Raw genomic sequence first — 17,220 nt, 5'->3', positions numbered from 1 at the left:
ATCTGTTGCCCGGCACTAGTCAGTAGGTTAGTTGGTAGGTTATAGTGCCTTGGTAAGTAAGTAGGTTAATATTTAGGTAATTGGATTGGTTACACTCCTCTCTTCGTGAGGCACCCCTCTCTCCCCAAGAATTCCCTCTATCACCTGGACACCCATCTCTCCCCAGGACAACCCTCTCTCCCCTGGGAATTCTCTCCCTGGAACTATTGATTGTACCAAGCTCCCCAGGTTGGAGTTAGCTGTCAGTCGAGAACTGAACCTACTCTCCCCACACTCACACACATCGCACGGATGTTAGCTCATTAACAGCACTGAAATCGGGAGCGGGAAGGACAGGTGTCCCGTCTCCTCTCTGCCATGCCTGAGGCAGGCTGGTTGATGGGCCAGCTCCTTCTGCAGTCAGGGAGACAGATGGCAAGGCTCAGAGCACAGCAGTGGACCAGCAGACAAAAGGGGGATTCACTCAGGAAGTGCGTCTGTCAGTGATGCCAACATCTCTGTTTAGCCCTGATAAACCTATTGTCTCAGTACCTCATCAACTGCTAATTATGTTAAAGAACCACAAGGTTAACTCTCTGAAATTCAGTTTGCCCTCAGAATCTGTGAGGCAGAAAATCATCCTTCAGGGAGAGTGTCTGGGACAGAAACTGTAACGTGAGACAGGCTTCAAACCAGTGGGCAAACACTGCCAGTAAACCCAAGTGGTCCTGACAATACCAATGTCAGTCCTGGTCACCTGGATATGTCCCAGAGTGATGGAACAACCAATAAGGGACTTGGAACTCGGCTCACTCTTGTGTGGTCATTATTTCCTGTGGTCAGCAAGCTCCCACAGACACCAGAGTGACAAAGATCTGATGATCTATTGCAGTGGTTTTCAAACTTTTTCTTTCCACTCACATCCCTATACCATCGGCGCTCTGTGATTGGTAAGGGATTGCTTCAGGTGGGATGTGGATGGGAAGGGAAGGTTAAGAATCACAATAACCAATTGTTATTGAAATATTTTGCTTGAGAAAAATTGACATCGGCCCATTTCCTTTGGAGTTCTGAAACCGTGCACATAACGAGTTCATGAGGTACGATTAAAATGGTGGGTTTCAAACTTTTTCTTTCCACCGACATCTGACCTTAAGCAATCTCTTACTGATCAGAGCTCTGATGGCCTAGGGATTACTTAAAAGTGGAACATTGGTCAATAAACTCCAGGAGCATGCTTCTGTCTTTAAAAAAAAAATTATTTAATTGTTTGCATCATTACAGGAAAAAAATAAATAAAACATTAATCAAAGATCCAAAGCCCAATGAAACAAAAAAAAAATATTTTTCTCCCCATCTCCCCCTCCCACCCAAAAGCAAAAAAAGGAAAGAAACACCTACCATTTAATATACAATAATATTAGCATAAACAATCATTAATTTGTTATTTAAAAAATTACTAATTAAGAGGAGTGGATAACCAGTGCCATGGGATCTTCCCATTCTCCAGGAGAGTGAACAGGGCCATTGTTTAATGTCTCATCCAAAAGAAGGCCCCATGAGCAGTGCAGGCGACTCTAGTCTATAAGAACTGGCTGGTCGCACCACAGGCTGGTTTAGCTATTCAAGTGCCCAGGAATGCAGAGGGTAACGAACACAGCCAGGTCCATCACAGGCTCTGACCTCCCGTCTATCGCAGGCATCGATGTGGGGCGCTGGCTCAAGAGGGCAGCCAACATCATCAAGGACCTCCATCATGGTCTCTCAGGTACAGAAGCATGAAGGTCTGGCACCTCAAGATTCAAGGACACTGTGGTTAAAGTAAAAACACAATCGCTAGAGAAACTCAGCAGGGGTGTAAGGGTTAAGAGGGGTTCCAGAGATGGAGAGGGGTGTAAGGATTAGAGGGGTTCCATAGACGGGGAAGGGTGTTATGATGAGAGGGAATTGCAGATATAGGGAGGATATAGCAAACATAAAGATACATAACCAATATTTCCTCCAACAAATACAATAAATGTTAAGATGTAGATTGGTGCAAAATAACTTTCTGCACCAGTTACATCTCACACCGCAAAAGGCTAAATAAATGTAAATCCGATATTTCGGATCAGTGCTTTAGGTGCTTAGATAGGGAATTTTCTACACTCAACTCGGGCTTTTCAAAGGTAAGACCATTTTGGATAGATCTGGGGAAACTTTTCGAGCAAATTACCAGAATCCAATTTCCACAGAACCCAGAATTATTCTTTTTGGAGAATATTGCAGCCCTAAGATCCAAAATGAGGTCATCCCAACATCAAACAATATTCGTTCATATCGCATTGGCCGGGAAATGTATAGTGGTTGCTTGGAAGTCGGATTCGCATCTTGGTCTGGCCTCCTGGAATGCGGAAATGCATGGCTGTGTACCCCTTGAAGATCACCTAAGAAATAAGTATGACAAATATGGCAGGTGCAGATCTTCACTGGCGTTCAATCTCACCCATGGGACCCCCTTGAGATCTAAGTAAACTTTGAGAATGTGAGATTTGTGGGGTAGACAACGGACTCCCAACAATCCCTGCTCCCTTCTTTCTATTCTTTTCTCTTTTTTCATCTCTTCATTTCTTTCTTCGGGGCTGATTTCTTTACCTTATTTACTTTTCATGGGGGAGGGGGTGGGAAGTAGTGGAGGGGATTATAGCCACCACGTATCGAAGATTATGATTTTTACTTTGTATTCAATTTTTTATTCTATTGTTGATTTCGTGATTGAGGTGTAAAATGTAACTATTCCCTCAAAAAATCTTCATCAAGATTCGTTTCTTTCCAACAGCTATCAGGTTCTTCAACTTCCCCTTGGTACACGGGTCCGACACCACAAGAGGACCATCTGCTTCTTTTGTTTTGCATGGGGATTTCTGCAAATATATATTATTTATCTTATGAATTTCCTGTACCAGTTAATTAATTTACTATTGTAATATTTATTTACGAGTACCTGTTCGACTGCAGCAAGTCAGAATTTCATTGAATGTGTATGACAATAAACTCGCCATCATCAGCTGCCCCTCAGGGCTGACCCATCAGCATGATAAAATTCCCTCCCACCATGCAGCGCTCCCTCAGAACTGCTCCTTCCTGCACAGAACTGCCCCCTTTTTATTTTACCCTGATGGCCGTAGATCAAAACCATCCCTTTATTCTTACACCAAAAGTTACAAGTCCTACATTCGTCTACAATTCGCATAAAACACGAGTTACAAATTGAACCATAATTATCTCCGTCGATACCATCGTACCCCTGGGGGAGCGAACATTTCCTGGAGAGCCTGAGGGGTCCTTCTCTTTTTTTTTAAATTTTTTATTTTTAGGGGTCCTTCTCCAGGGATAGTTCACCCTTGATTTGGAGGGCCGTCTTGGCCAGTCCCAGTACCAGAAAGATGAGGGCAGCCCTCGACCAACCCTCCCTCCTCTGTACCGGGTGCCCGAAGATCAGGGCTGAAATGGAGCCAGATCTTTAGGAGTTACCTCTTCTCAGCACGTGACCAGGCGCTGCACCCTCACACACTCCATAGCTCCGGGAAACACGGTCTCAACCAAGCCACTGAAGTGTCAGACGGTTGGTGAGTCCATGAATCGACTCAATCGACCCTTTGGGTTTCATAGACAGATCACTGATTTCCCTTCATTTTTACACTCGCTGTAATGGCCGGGGTGGGATGCCATCACTCCCCAACATTTGTGGATTTTCCAACTGTGATATAGTTGGGGACAAGTATCATGAATGCATTCTTATCTTCCAGTGATGCGAGAGAATTCCTAACACAGAAGTTGTTGAATTTGTTGGCCCAGCGTGTGGGCCTCAGGTCTTTCAGAAGATGCGGTTGGCATATTTCTGTAAACAAAGGAGACCACTGTATAAAACAATAGACCACAGCAGGAGAAGGCAAGTCTCATGTTGACTGAAGCCCGTGCTAACTCAGTCTTCCACGGAGCGCAGCATCTCCTATTCCCCTCGTCGAGACAAGAGTCCTAGATGAGAGTCCTTTATCTGGGCGTCGAGATAGCAGAGCGGTGAACAGAAATCCCCAGACATTTCGTGAACTGGCTCCCTGGCGATCCGCCAAAGCCTCCCCAACTCCTCGAAGGTGAGGCCGATTCTCCCAGGCCTCCGAGATCCCATCGAAGAGTCATCGACAACCGACCGCCGAGCTAATCAAGGATGAACCGGCAATGGAGTCAGCGATGTTAAAATTTTAAGTGAAAAGTAGTAGCTCCGGGGTGGAGTAAATCCACCCTGGCAAACTCCAGCTAATTGCTCAAACTGAAGAGGGTGCGCAAAATCATTGAGGACCCCTTCCACCCTGTACACAGCACCTTTCAGCTGCTCCCAGCCGGGGAAAGAGATACAGGAGGATCAGAGCCAGCACCTCCAGGCTGAGGAACAGCTTCTTCCCACGGGCAGTGAGAACGCTGAACGACCAGAGGAACTGCTCACACTCACCGTCCAAGGCTCCCATATTCACAAAACAATATTTATTGATTCATTTGCCCTGCCTATGTATTGTTTGTGTGTAGTTGCGTTATGTCTTCATGTATTGCTCTGAGGACCGGAGAACGCTGTTTCGTTGGGCTGTACTTGTACAATCAGATGACAATAGACTTGACTTGCATTGTTTGATCTGACCCTGGTGAACCTGAGCCAAGTAACTGATGGGAGAAATGACCCATCAGTTTGGATTTGCTATCATGGTGTTGAGTTACTAAGGGAGGAGAAGAGGTCTCGACTGGGTGAGAGATGTGGTGGATATCCCCTCTGCCCCGAACTTACGTACCCCAAGAGGCAAGAAGTTTGAGTTGACTTTTGCAGATGGAACAGGTTCCTTGGGCAAATTGACCCCTGTTGAAGAGTTTGCAGACATTTGTCATGTTATGACAGAATACATATTGAATATAAGGCTAATGTAAACAGGGAGAGAGACCGGAAGTTGAGAATGTATACAGCGAGCTGAAGATCTTGCTTCTAATTTCCTTTCCACACGAAAGGTTTGTGACATCCCATTCCTTTGTGTTCTGGGGAGTTTGATGCAGTGGTGCCAATCCCTCTCTCCTCAGGCAGGATGTGTGGGGGTTGGGGTGGGGGGGTGGTGTTGGGGATGGAAGGTTGACGCTTCCTGCATTTCTGTGGGTTCTGAGGCTGGAGTGGAGCCTGGGCCCGGTGCAGGAGGTGTCTGGGTGAGGCAGGTGGACCCACCCTCCCATTCTTTCGCTGTCATTCCCACGGCCTACCCCAATGCCGCTTTCCCCATCTGTGGGGATGTTAAGGTGGGGGGGGAGGGTCCATCTGTGAATGATCTCTGCCATGAGCCTGGAAACCTTCTGCTGCATCGCAATGGAGCTCGGATGGCAGAGTGGAGGAGGTTGGTGTCAGGCATGTCTGATGGAACTACCTCAAGCCGTCCTGTTGGAGATGTTGGCCTGAGGAAGAACCTGATTGGTTCACACATTTAGAGTCCCAGCCCAAAGATTAGACTATTTCAGATTTATTGTCAGAGTACGTACATGACATCACGTATAACTCTGTGATACTTTTCCTGCGGGCGTAACAGGATTACCACTTATTGGTAGCGCAATAAAAAACTGTACACAGTGTACATGTATAAACAAATAAAGAAATGTAAATAAACAGTACAATCGAAAAAACATCAATAAAATGCAAAAGTTAGAATCCTTAAATATGTCCCTGATTGTGTTTGTGTTTGGGGAGTCTGATGGTGGAGGGGGAGCAGCTGTTCCTGAACCTGGTGGGTGCGAGTCTTGTGGCACCTAGACCTCTTTCCTGATGGCAGCAGCGAGAACAGAATGAATCCACTTTGTTGAAAAGGTGTTAATTGAATATGATAAGGGACTATGTGAGAATTTTTCATGTCTGCAGGAAAGGAGACAGGAGGGGGGAAGAAGGGGGTGGGTTTAACGAAAGGCAGAGAAGTCGACGTTAATGCCATCTGGTGGAAGGTTGCCCTGTAGGAAGATGAGCCGTTGTTGGTCTGGATTCCTCCCCCCATGGTTTGAATTCTGACACTTTCTGATATGTCCTGCTTCTGATTTTTCCATGAAAAAGGCCCGAAACCTCGGCAATGTATCTTTGTTTCCTATAGCTGAAAAGACCAGCTGAGTTCCTCCAGCATTTTGGTGATCTTACTAACATCAAGAGCTATCCAGCAGCAAAGATCCCCAGCAGAGTGGGCAGAGACGTAAAGTAATTAGGTTGTGGCGGGGGAAGAAGATGAGTGAGGAGAGGGGGTTCTGAAGCACTCTGGAGGGGTTGAGTTTAGGAGCAGGGAGGTTCTGTTGCCACCGTACCAGGTCCTGGTGAGGCCATGTCTGGAGAACTGCGCGCGGTCCTGGTCCCTTGACTTCAGGAAGGGTGGACTGGCTTTGGAGGCGGTGCAGAGGAGGTTCACCAGGTTGATTCCAGAGAAGGGGGTGGGGGTTAGCCTTTGAGGAGAGATCGAGTCGCCTGGGACTGTACTCGCTGGAATTTAAAGGAATGAGAGGGGATCTTGCAGAAACATGTAAAATTATGAAAGGCGTAGATAAGATAGAGGTCGGTAAATTGTTCCCATTGGTGGGGGTGACCAGAACTAGGAGACATAGCCTCAAGATCGAGGGGAGTAGATTTAGGACAGAGATGAGGAGGAACTGCTTTTCCCAGAGGGTGGTGAATCTGTGGAATTTGCTGCCCAATGGAGGCAACCTCAGTAAATGTATTTAACACAAGGTTGAACTTACCTAGTTGGGGAACAGGGAAAAGGCAGGTAGGTGGATATGAGCCTAATGTCAGATCACTGAAAGGCGAGCAGGCTCGACGGGCCGGATGGCCTCATCCTGTCCCTATTTCTTGTGTCTGAACGATGGGAGAGGCAGCGACCCCCCCTCGTTGAAATAGAGACATGGACCTGGGGTTGGGGGATTAGGCGGGTGATCTCTCTGTCTAGCATAGGCAGAGGGGCCGAACGGTTCGCTCTCTCTCTCCCGCAAGTGTTCTCCCCGCTCCCCGGCAGTGGGTCGGAGCTGTGGGGAGAGGGCTTGCTCCAATGAGACGGAGACGGAGCACACAGGGTTAACGCGACTCCGCTTTGTGTTGGGGAGGGGAGGGTCACAACTCGCTTCGCTCTCCCCCGGACCGAGAGGGAGAGCTGCCTCCTAACTCTGCGGGGACCCCTTCCCCAGGAGCTGCGGCGGGCAGAGCCCGGGCTGACTCCCACCTCCCCCCCACCCCAGGCAGGGCTGAACAGCGGGGGAGAGTCGCAGCGTTTCACATGGTGGCGGCGCCGAGCGGAGCTGGGAGGTGGGCAACGCCGGAGTTAGTCGGACGGTAAGTGGGAATGTTCACTCACTTAGGTCTCTCTCTCTCTCCCCCCACCCCACCCACCCACTCCTTTATTCCCTCTCCCCTCTCCCTCTCCCTCTCTCCCCCTCCTCTCTCCCCCTCTCCCCTCTCCACTTCTTTCTCCCCCCACCCACTCTTTATCCCCTCCCTCTTCCCCTCCTCCCTCCTCTCCCACCCCTCCCCCCACCCCCCTCCCCCTCTCCCCACCCCTTCCCCCTCTCCCCACCCCTTCCCCCTCCCCCCCACCCCCCTCTCCCCACCCCCCTCTCCCCACCCCCCTCTCCCCACCCCCCTCTCCCCACCCCCCTCTCCCCACCCCCCTCTCCCCACCCCCCTCTCCCCACCCCCCTCTCCCCACTCTCCCTCTCCCCACCCCCCACCCCCTCCCCCCTTCTCTCCCCCCCCTTCTCTCCCCCCCCCTTCTCTCCCCCCCCTCTCTCCCCCCCCTCTCTCCCCCCCCTCTCTCCCCCCCCTCTCTCCCCCCCCTTCTCTCCCCCCCCCTTCTCTCCCCCCCCCTTCTCTCCCCCCCCTTCTCTCCCCCCCCTTCTCTCCCCCCCTTCTCTCTCCCCCCCTTCTCTCTCCCCCCCTTCTCTCTCCCCCCCTTCTCTTCTCCCCCCCTTCTCTCTCCCCCCCTTCTCTCTCCCCCCCTTCTCTCTCCCCCCCTTCTCTCTCCCCCCCTTCTCTCTCCCCCCCTTCTCTCTCCCCCCCTTCTCTCTCCCCCCCTTCTCTCTCCCCCCCTTCTCTCTCCCCCCCTTCTCTCCCCCCCCCTCTCTCCCTCCCCCTCGGTTGCGATACAGCGGAAACACCCCGGGAGGTGGCGGGAGGTGAAGGGTTCACAGTCGGTCACGTCTTCACTCCGAGCCGCACAAAGTGTTGGAGTCGCTGCTCCGGGACGGTTGTGTCAGCGGTTCGCGGCTTCGAGTGAGTTGCCACGGAGCGGAATGAACGCGGAGAGTTCGGGCCCGGGGAGGGGTGTGAGGGGAGGGAAGGGGATGGGAGAGGAGAGAGGGAGGGAAAGGGAGTGGAGGGGAAAAGATGAGAAGGAGGGGGAGAGGGAGGGAAGGGGAGAAAGAAGGGGAAGGAGGGGGAGAGGGAGGGAGGGAAGAGGAGAGGGAGGGGGAGAAGAAGGAGGGGAGAGGGAGGGAGGGAAGAGGAGAGGGAGGAGAGAAGGATGGGAGGGGTGAGGGGAGGAGAGAGAGGGGGAGAAGGAGGAGAGAAGAAGGGGAGAGGGAGGGGAGAAAGAAGGGAAGGGGATGGGAGAGGGAGGGAAAGGGAGTGGAGGGGAAAGGAGAGAAGGAGAGGGAGGGAAGGGGAGGGGGGAGAGGAAAAGGAGGAGAGGAGAAGGGGAGGGAGGGGCGTGTGGGGGGGGGTGGTGGAGGGAAGGGGAGAGGAAGGGAAGTGATAGAAGAGGCCGAATGAGGTGAATCATCTTGGTGTGTTACTGTGATGGAGGAGACACGCTGGTCACATCCTCATCAGAGTTTGTGGGATCTCGCTCTCTGAAAATGTGATTTGTGCCTGTGTGGGGGGGGGGGGGGGAGTGGCTGGGACCCCCAGTATTTAAAAAATGATCAGAGGTATTTCTCATTCATATCTCGCCCAGACACCCTTGACAAATTGAACCCCCACCCTCCGGAATAATGAGACTTTGCCCTCATCAATGCTGTCACACTTCCTGGGGTGTTGAGGCAAGTTAACTGTATAATGTAATAATGAACAACATGCCTCAGGTACCACTGACTAACACTGTGTGCCTGTGTGCATTGGGAGGTGGGAATGGGTGGGTGTTGGTGTGTGCATTGGGAGGTGGGGATGGGTGGGTGTTGGTGTGTGCATTGGGAGGTGGGGATGGGTGGGTGTTGGTGTGTGCATTGGGAGGTGGGGATGGGTGGGTGTTGGTGTGTGCATTGGGAGGTGGGGATGGGTGGGTGTTGGTGTGTGCATTGGGAGGTGGGGATGGGTGGGTGTTGGTGTGTGCATTGGGAGGTGGGATGGGTGGGTGTTGGTGTGTGCATTGGGAGGTGGGGATGGGTGGGTGTTGGTGTGTGCATTGGGAGGTGGGAATGGGTGGGTGTTGGTGTGTGCATTGGGAGGTGGGGATGGGTGGGTGTTGGTGTGTGCATTGGGAGGTGGGATGGGTGGGTGTTGGTGTGTGCATTGGGAGGTGGGGATGGGTGGGTGTTGGTGTGTGCATTGGGAGGTGGGATGGGTGGGTGTTGGTGTGTGCATTGGGAGGTGGGGATGGGTGGGTGTTGGTGTGTGCATTGGGAGGTGGGGATGGGTGGGTGTTGGTGTGTGCATTGGGAGGTGGGGATGGGTGGGTGTTGGTGTGTGCATTGGGAGGTGGGGATGGGTGGGTGTTGGTGTGTGCATTGGGAGGTTGCTGTGCATAAAGTTTTTCCTCATTAGAACAGCAACTATCAGGTGTTTCATCTATTTTTAAAAAAAATGTAGGCATAGAGCATGGTAACAGGCCATTTTGGCCCAAGAGTCCGTGCCGCCATATTTACACCCCATTAACCTACACCCCCCCGGAATGTCTTTGAAGGGCAGGAAGAAACCGGAGCCCCTGGGGAAAACCCACGCAGACACGGGGATAACATACAAACTCGTGACAGGCCGCACAGGTTTCGAACCCTGGTCCCAATCGCTGGCGCTGTAAAGGTGTGGCGCTAACCGCTAGGCCAACCATGCTGCCCCCCTACTGTAAAATATTTTCAAGGTTCCATTATTCCTTTCTATTATCTCTTTTTCCGTGGCTTGGCACATTAAGGTTATTTAAGTTGCTGCACCTATGTGAGAATTTTGGTGCATCCGTACGTTCTACTCATGGACCTGACGGACTTTAACTCCACGGCGTTAGAGGTGGCAGAGAATACAATCAACGTGGTACTTTGTCATCTTATTCAGGGGAAGGAGATCCTCCTCAGTACGCTGATGCTCAGGGTCGGCGCCAGACCAAGTCTTAGTGGGAGGCACAATCTGACGCTCGAAAAGTCACTCACCAGAGGGGGTGGAGGGGCACACCATGTTAAATGCAGTGTCCCGGGGTTCAATGGCCGTATGCGGCCAGTTTCGTCTTGCACGTGTGCACTAGTTCCAGCCACTGGCATCACTTCACCCTCCCTCCCACGGAAGTGATGCTAGTGGCCCTGCACTCCGGTCCAGCCGGCGCTTGTGCAAGAAGAAGCACGGCCTGTGGACCACGGGACCGAACTTAACATGGTAAGTGCCCCTTTCTGTCCCTGCACCCCCCTCCCCCATGGGGACAAATTAACGTCTGGCTCGAGGTGGCGCTGGATGGAGGACAGATAACTCAAAAGCTGGACTTCCTGGCCTAAAACCGGACATCTGGCCACCCTGGCGTTTGGGAGGATCGTCTGGTATCATTCAGCTCCGTTCCTCACCAGAGCCTCGGTGAGGGTCTGCAGCGTAAGTGCAATAGCGCATCTCCCACGATGCAGAGGAACACCCCCCTGGGTTCCAACTGCCCAGGCGGTGCCTGTCTGCTTCCTGGAGGTGCTGCTGTGTTTAGGGTGCCGAAGAAAGCCCCAGGCACCCCAAACACTCTCGTAACATTGAAGTAAAGCCAGCCCTGCCCAGTGGGCTGTAAGGTTCACCCAGCAGGGTCTGGTCTGAGGAGTCTGTGCGGACTGAATCATCTCGAGTTCACCTGGATTGGAGGAAGGTGTAGCGACGTTCATCATTGCTTCACAGGCAGACCAGATGCTTGTGCATGCTATCCAGGCAAGTCAACTTGTTCAGCGGGTCGTGCAATGGTAACAAATGGACGAGTGTAGCAAGTAGTGTTACAGTAGCCCTCTTTTACACGTGGACCCCTCAATACTGTCGTAAAGAAGACCTGTCATTAAGCCGGCTTTGCTTGTTTACATTGAACCAAACAACGGCGGCATAATTACACACCAAACCGGCATTCTGGGTGCATAAAGTGTGACGTATAGCTTACACGTTCCCAGCCTGCCAGCTCATTTTTTAACACCGACATCAATTCGGCGCTGGGACTTCCTCCGCTGCCGGCTTAAAGGCAATGATCCCCCCCACCCCCCCCCCCATTCCATGTTTGCACCTTTTACACAGAAGGTGTGGCGCCATATTCCCGCATTGAAGTGGCTGCAAAAGGGGTAAGTAAGTGCAGGGTATATTAGGGAAAAGTACAAAGGGGTGTAATCTTTTGCCAGTACAGTGTGAGATTTTGTTGCCTTATCCCAGCCCAAGAGAATGATGGTTGACAAGATCTTGGGGTCCTAGTCGACAGGACACTCCAAGCAACCACACAGGTTGATAGTGTTGTTTAGAAAGAGTATGGTGTGTTGGCTTTTTTATTAACTGTGGGATCGTGCTCAAGCGCCATGAGCTAATGTTGCAGCGATGTAAGATCTCACTTGGAATATTGTGTTCACCACCTCACTACAGGAAGGATGTGGATGCTACAGAGAGGGTACAGAGAATATTTACAAGGATGCTGCCTGGATTGGAGAGCTTGCCTTTAGAGGATAGGTTGAGCGAACTTGGTCTTTTCTCCTCGGAGTGATGCAGGATGAGGGGGGACCTGATAGAGGTGTACAAGATGATAAGTCATTGATCCTGTGGATAGCCAGAGGTGTTTTTTTCCAGGAATTAATTGTAGTTGATCGTCCTTCCTAGTCGAAGAGGACCATGGCTTCAAAAAATAAATACTTGGGTTTGAAGTCATGACTTGGATTAAAGTGAGGGAGAGTTGCGCTGGTCGTCAGTCTCACTCTCTCTCTCGCCCCGGCCTATCTGGACCCAGTGGCAAGACGTAGTCGAGATGGCTGGAGACGGGTCAGGATGCAGTGGACGGCCAGCAGTGTTCTGTGTGCGTCTCACTGCGCCCTCTTAGCACTCCACGACGCATTGCTGAGAACTGCCCTTCTGCCCGTTGAACCAGTGATGGTTTCTTCCGCACAGTCCGCCGAATCACACGCTAGGTAGATGAGGCCTGAGTGTTGGGGGTCCACGGCAGCTCTTGCGGCGGGCTCACAAGCCTCCCCCACCATTGTTGGGCATCTTCATCCGCCTTTGGGAGATGTCTCCTCTTCCGCCTGCTCTGGCGTTGGGATGGAGTAGTAATGACACCAAACCCTCCCCCTCCACTTGTTTCCGCCTGCTAGCTGAAGCAGTTTCCAGGGTGTGGCACGAGGAGCCAACAAGTGAATGATGCCCCCCATCCCCACCTGAGTGAGGGGCAGTCCTCAGCTCCCTACCCCCCCAGGATTAATTACAGGGGGGATGTAAGTTTTTCATACATGGAATGCACTACCAGCAATGGTGGTGGAGGCAGGTACAACAGGATCCTTTTAAGAAAGGTACATGGTAAAAATACACAAATGCTCGAGGAACTTGGTTGGTCTCGCAATGTCCATAGGAGGAAAAGATATATTACCGACGTTTCGGTCCTGAGCCCCTCTTTCAAGGTATAAGCAAAAACAAGAGGGCATCTGGATAAAAACTGGAGAGAGAAGGGGGGGAGGGGGAAAAAGTCCAGGCCAAAAGCCAAAATGTGTTAATTGGATCTGATAAGAGGAAAAGTGGGAATTGATGTTGGATCTGTTAAAGGAGAGAGATGGGGGGGGGGGGAGGGGAGGTGGGGGGGAGAGGGTGAGACACGGGGTGGGGGGGAGAGAGAGAGACAGGAAAGAGAGAGGTGGGGAAAGGTAATGGTTCATAGATGGGGGGGTGTGTGTGGGAGATTTAATGGAAACTGGAAGTAGATGTTGATGCCATCTGGTTGTAGGATGCCCAGGTAGAAGATGAGGTGCAATTCCTCCAATCTGTGGATGGTCTCATTCTAGCAGTGTATGAGATCATTGATATGTTGGCAAGAGAATGGATGGGGAATGGAAATGGCTGGCCACTGGGAGATCCATGCTATTGCTGGAGACGGGGCCAAGGTGCTCAACGAAGTGGTCTGCGCCCCATCTATCCAAGGTATAGAGGAGGCCACAACGGGAGCACCCTGGTACACGGAACTGAGAAAAATGGAAGGGAGATCAGAAATGAAATTCTAGGCAGTCAGAGTAGGTTATTAGGTCAACACAACATTGTGGGCTGAAGGGCTTGTTCTGTGCTGTAGTTTTCTATATATGAGAGACCCATTTAAAAGTTTGATCATAGCAGAGAAACAATTGTGGAGATTTGAAGGGGGAGAAGTGGATAGATCTGTAACAAGTTAGCATAAACAAACATATTTGCTTTAATATGAACCTGGTGGGGTTTGAGAAGATTTTGTACTTTCAATTTTTGGAATGACTGACACCAGCTATTTTTTTTCCAGATTATTTAATTTGCTCGATTTAATTTCCTCAACTATTGTGTGCATGTGCTAGCCTGCAGCTGCCTGGTGCCTGTCCACACTCTGCAACAGTGGGTGCCCTGAATTCACTCCTGCAATCGTTCCCATCGGGCTGAGGCAGCAATGCTTGTCTCCATCTCGTTTGGAAGGTGGGAGAGTGCCCAGATCACTCCAGTGAGCACAGAGGGAAGGACCAACAGACCCAGACCCAGGGCTGTGTGTACCCAACCAGCTCCCACAGATCGTGGTGTTCACACAGCCAATAACCGCACTCCCATAACGCGCCCTTGATTCCGTGCTCCCACTTGGGAAGAACTTACCAAGGGGACAAAGGAAAAGATGAAAGAATATGGTGGCAGGGTTAGAACGTAGAACACTACAGCACAGGCCATTCAGCCCTCAATGTGGTGCCAGATATTCCTTAAAAAAAAAGTACTAAGCACTCCCTATTTTCCTTCCATCCACATTCCTGTACCTTTTCACACTGCCAACCCTCCAGAAAGGCAAGAAAACGACCCGTGTTGTAGTATCCGGTATGCCGTTCACAGTGAATCATGAATGACCTGGTTCATGAGGATATCTCGAATCTAAGTGGGGGGGGGGTGGGGGGGGTGTCACACCTCCACTGGTGACTTCCTGAGTGAAATATTATGTACTCGCAGGGCAGTGAAATCTAGCAGGAATAAAGCATATAAGCGCGCAATGTGTAAAAGACCATGGGAAAACCTAACTCAGTGGACTCCAGACTGTTCAAGCTTGGGAACTGAGCACTAATGCAGCTTCTGTGATCATACTGGGTAAAGAAGAACCACCTAGCATTTACATTGTATTGGGTACTACAAGTAACCTTGATGTAGTTTAAAGCACAGGTACACTCTGGCAGCCCCGCCAGCCGTTCTGTGACACCTCCACCGGCCACCTTGTGAAATATAACCGCACTGATATTAAAACAAGCAGAATAACACGCGCAGACAGGCACTGACGTCATCAGGGTACTTGGTAGAGCCGGTTGCCCGTTCACATTGCAGTCGACCAGATACAAGTCAAACCCAAGTCAACTCGGCCAGGCTCTGACACGAGAGTCAGAACCCAGTTGACTTTCAGGGGGGAAAGTTGGGACCTTTCACACCACCGGATTACCTGCTACGGACCCACTGGTTCAACCTACTTTGTACACACGTGCTCCGGTGTTTGCTATTCCTGCCCTGGGGGGGATAAAAAGCGCTGACTGCCCAACCCATCTATGCCTCTCATAATCTTGTGACCCTCTATCAAGTTTCTTTTAAATTTAGCACGAGCAGTGTTTACCCACTTGTGGAGGGTTCTGGCCGGAGGGTGCGGTGGTGTGAAATTGGGGCGGTGTAATGTGGGTTTGGCACCGTACGCTATATAGACTCGTGGCTGGGCTTCTCCAAGCAACTTAGACTCTCATCGTGTGAGGTGTGCTTGGTGGAAACACAAGCACGTCAAATCCACTTCTCATCTCCCCACGTTTGATTTTGTGCCTGAATTTTGCACAGCCAAGGGCTCTAGTCTGAGCTGGAGGGTTGCAATATTGGCCGGTTCAACATGTTCCTCCCCAATACCCTGGCAACAGCTACTGCTACTTCAGGACTTGGCAACCAGGGCTTTGACCTGAAGTCTCCAGGAAATCACAGTTTATTTCCAGGTCAGTCCTGGTAGTAAAAGTAACCCACATGCACTTTAAGGAACGTTCTTTGCAAAACAAAACTCTGAGAAGTTTTGCCCTTTGGGTGTAAAAGTTTTGAAGATGGGGGCCTTGGGGCTCATTTTGAATTCTGGTCAACCAATGGCTGGAGAGTATGAGCAGAGGGAAAGGGGGTCATGTGACATCTTCCAGGACACCTGCTGGAGACCTGGTGGTCCTGAGTTTAACCCTTGTGTGTTTGGTCACCTCCTCTCCCTATGGTGGGCGAAGATGGAATCCTTTGCTAACAACCCCCCCTCCCTAAGTTCCACTCCTCCCTTCTTCCTCAGGCCGTGAAGATCTGACCCTAACCCTAAAGAATAGTTTAAAACCCTGACTCCACGTGAGGGAGAGATTGGGGGGGAGGGGGTGGATAGGCTTGAGCCAAGGCTCCTTGTTAACATCTAGTTAAATTCATCTTGGTAAAGTCTAGACAGGGTCACTGCATGTATACGGGATGGCTTTGCAATTCGAGATGTTAAGAAATTAACAAAGGAAAAGATAATTTTGCACGAGGTGTTGAATTTAGGAGTAGGGAGGTTGTCCTGCAACTGTACCAGATACTGGTAAGGCCGTATCTGGAGAACTCTGTGTGGTTCTGGTCCCCTTACTTGAGGAAGGATGTACTGGCTATGGAGGTGGTGCAGAGGAGGTTCACCAGGTTGATGTCAGAGATGAGGAGGGTTAACCTATAAGGAGAGATTGAGTTGTCTGGGTCTTGCCGGAATTTTAGAAGAATGAGAGGGAATCTTAGAGAAATGTATAAAATTCTGAAAGGTGTAGATAATATAGAGGTAGGTAAGTTGTTTCCATTGATGGGGGAGACCAGAACTAGGGGTCACAACCTCAAGATCAAGGGGTACTTGATTTAGGACAGAGATGAGGAGGAACTGCTTTTCCCAGAGGGGGGTGAATCTGTGGAATTCGCTGCCCATTGAAGTAGTGGAGGCAACCTCAGTAAATATATTTGTCGAGGTTGGATAGTTTCCTACCGAGTAAAGGAATTAAGGGACATGGGGAAAAGGCAGATGAGTGGAGGTGAGCTGATTATCTGATCAGCCATTGAATGGCAGGGCAGGATCGACGGGCCGACTCCTGCTCCTATTTCTTATGTTCTTGTGTAATATTATGCAACGAACCTGGATTTGCTGAGGATATTGAAGATTCAAGCAGCACCGGAGCATGTCCTTTGGCCCATCCATCCACACTAGTCATCATCTACTCATTGTACTAACCTCAGGTGGTCAACTATAGTTCAGCAATTCCGGTGATAATCCAAATACTTTCGACATGTTGTGGGGGCACCTTCCTCCATCACCTCACGCAACGTGTCCCAGAATCTGATCGTCCTCTGGTTTGAAAAAAGTATTTCCTCCAATTCTGTCCAATTCTGCATTCTGAATAAGCTTCCTTCCTGTCTCATTGTATCAGCTTCTCAAAGGTCCTTGTGGTGCAGGAGGCGGCTGTTTAGTCCATCGGTATGAGCTCTCCGAGTGGTTCTATCAATTCCACCCAGCAACAACTTCTTCCCCCCCCCATCGACCACCAACGACTGCCCTCATTCTCCCACCCCTCACCAATTTGTCCGGGAACCTGTGCATGCAGACTTCAGTAAAGTGTTCACAAAAGCCCCTTTTACACAGCCGTTAAAAGGTCAGGAATTAACTGCCTTTTAACCACTTCGCCCACCTGTATCAACACAACGAAGGTGGGATTGGGGGGATGGGGGTCATTTTCATCCCATGTCTGACACTACCAAGGTTGGTTGTATCAGAGCCGGTGGGTTTCGCAATGGCTTCTGTCTAAAAGGCTTACCGGGCT

At 50.6% G+C, this 17,220-nt stretch overlaps 1 protein-coding gene and 1 long non-coding RNA gene across 2 annotated transcripts in view; both read left to right on the top strand.

Moving 5' to 3' along the window:
• LOC138748732 (uncharacterized) lies at window positions 1-2,884 on the top strand. The gene is made up of 3 exons (XR_011348227.1): window positions 1-52; window positions 1,490-1,747; window positions 2,798-2,884. It is a non-coding gene; the product is annotated as an uncharacterized lncRNA (long non-coding RNA).
• Window positions 2,885-6,993: 4,109 nt separating this feature from the next.
• LOC138748853 (pleckstrin homology domain-containing family G member 3-like) overlaps window positions 6,994-17,220 on the top strand; it is a 106,056-nt gene continuing 95,829 nt past the window's right edge. Inside the window, exon 1 of the mRNA XM_069909675.1 lies at window positions 6,994-7,342. The gene's annotated coding sequence lies outside the window, so the exon portion shown is untranslated. The remainder of the gene's footprint in view (window positions 7,343-17,220) is intronic.

This window comes from Narcine bancroftii, chromosome 13 (assembly GCF_036971445.1).
Source record: "Narcine bancroftii isolate sNarBan1 chromosome 13, sNarBan1.hap1, whole genome shotgun sequence".
NCBI lineage: Eukaryota > Metazoa > Chordata > Chondrichthyes > Torpediniformes > Narcinidae > Narcine > Narcine bancroftii.
The sequence above is the reverse complement of the archived record's forward strand: the minus strand, read 5'-3'. Positions and strand labels throughout refer to the sequence as shown.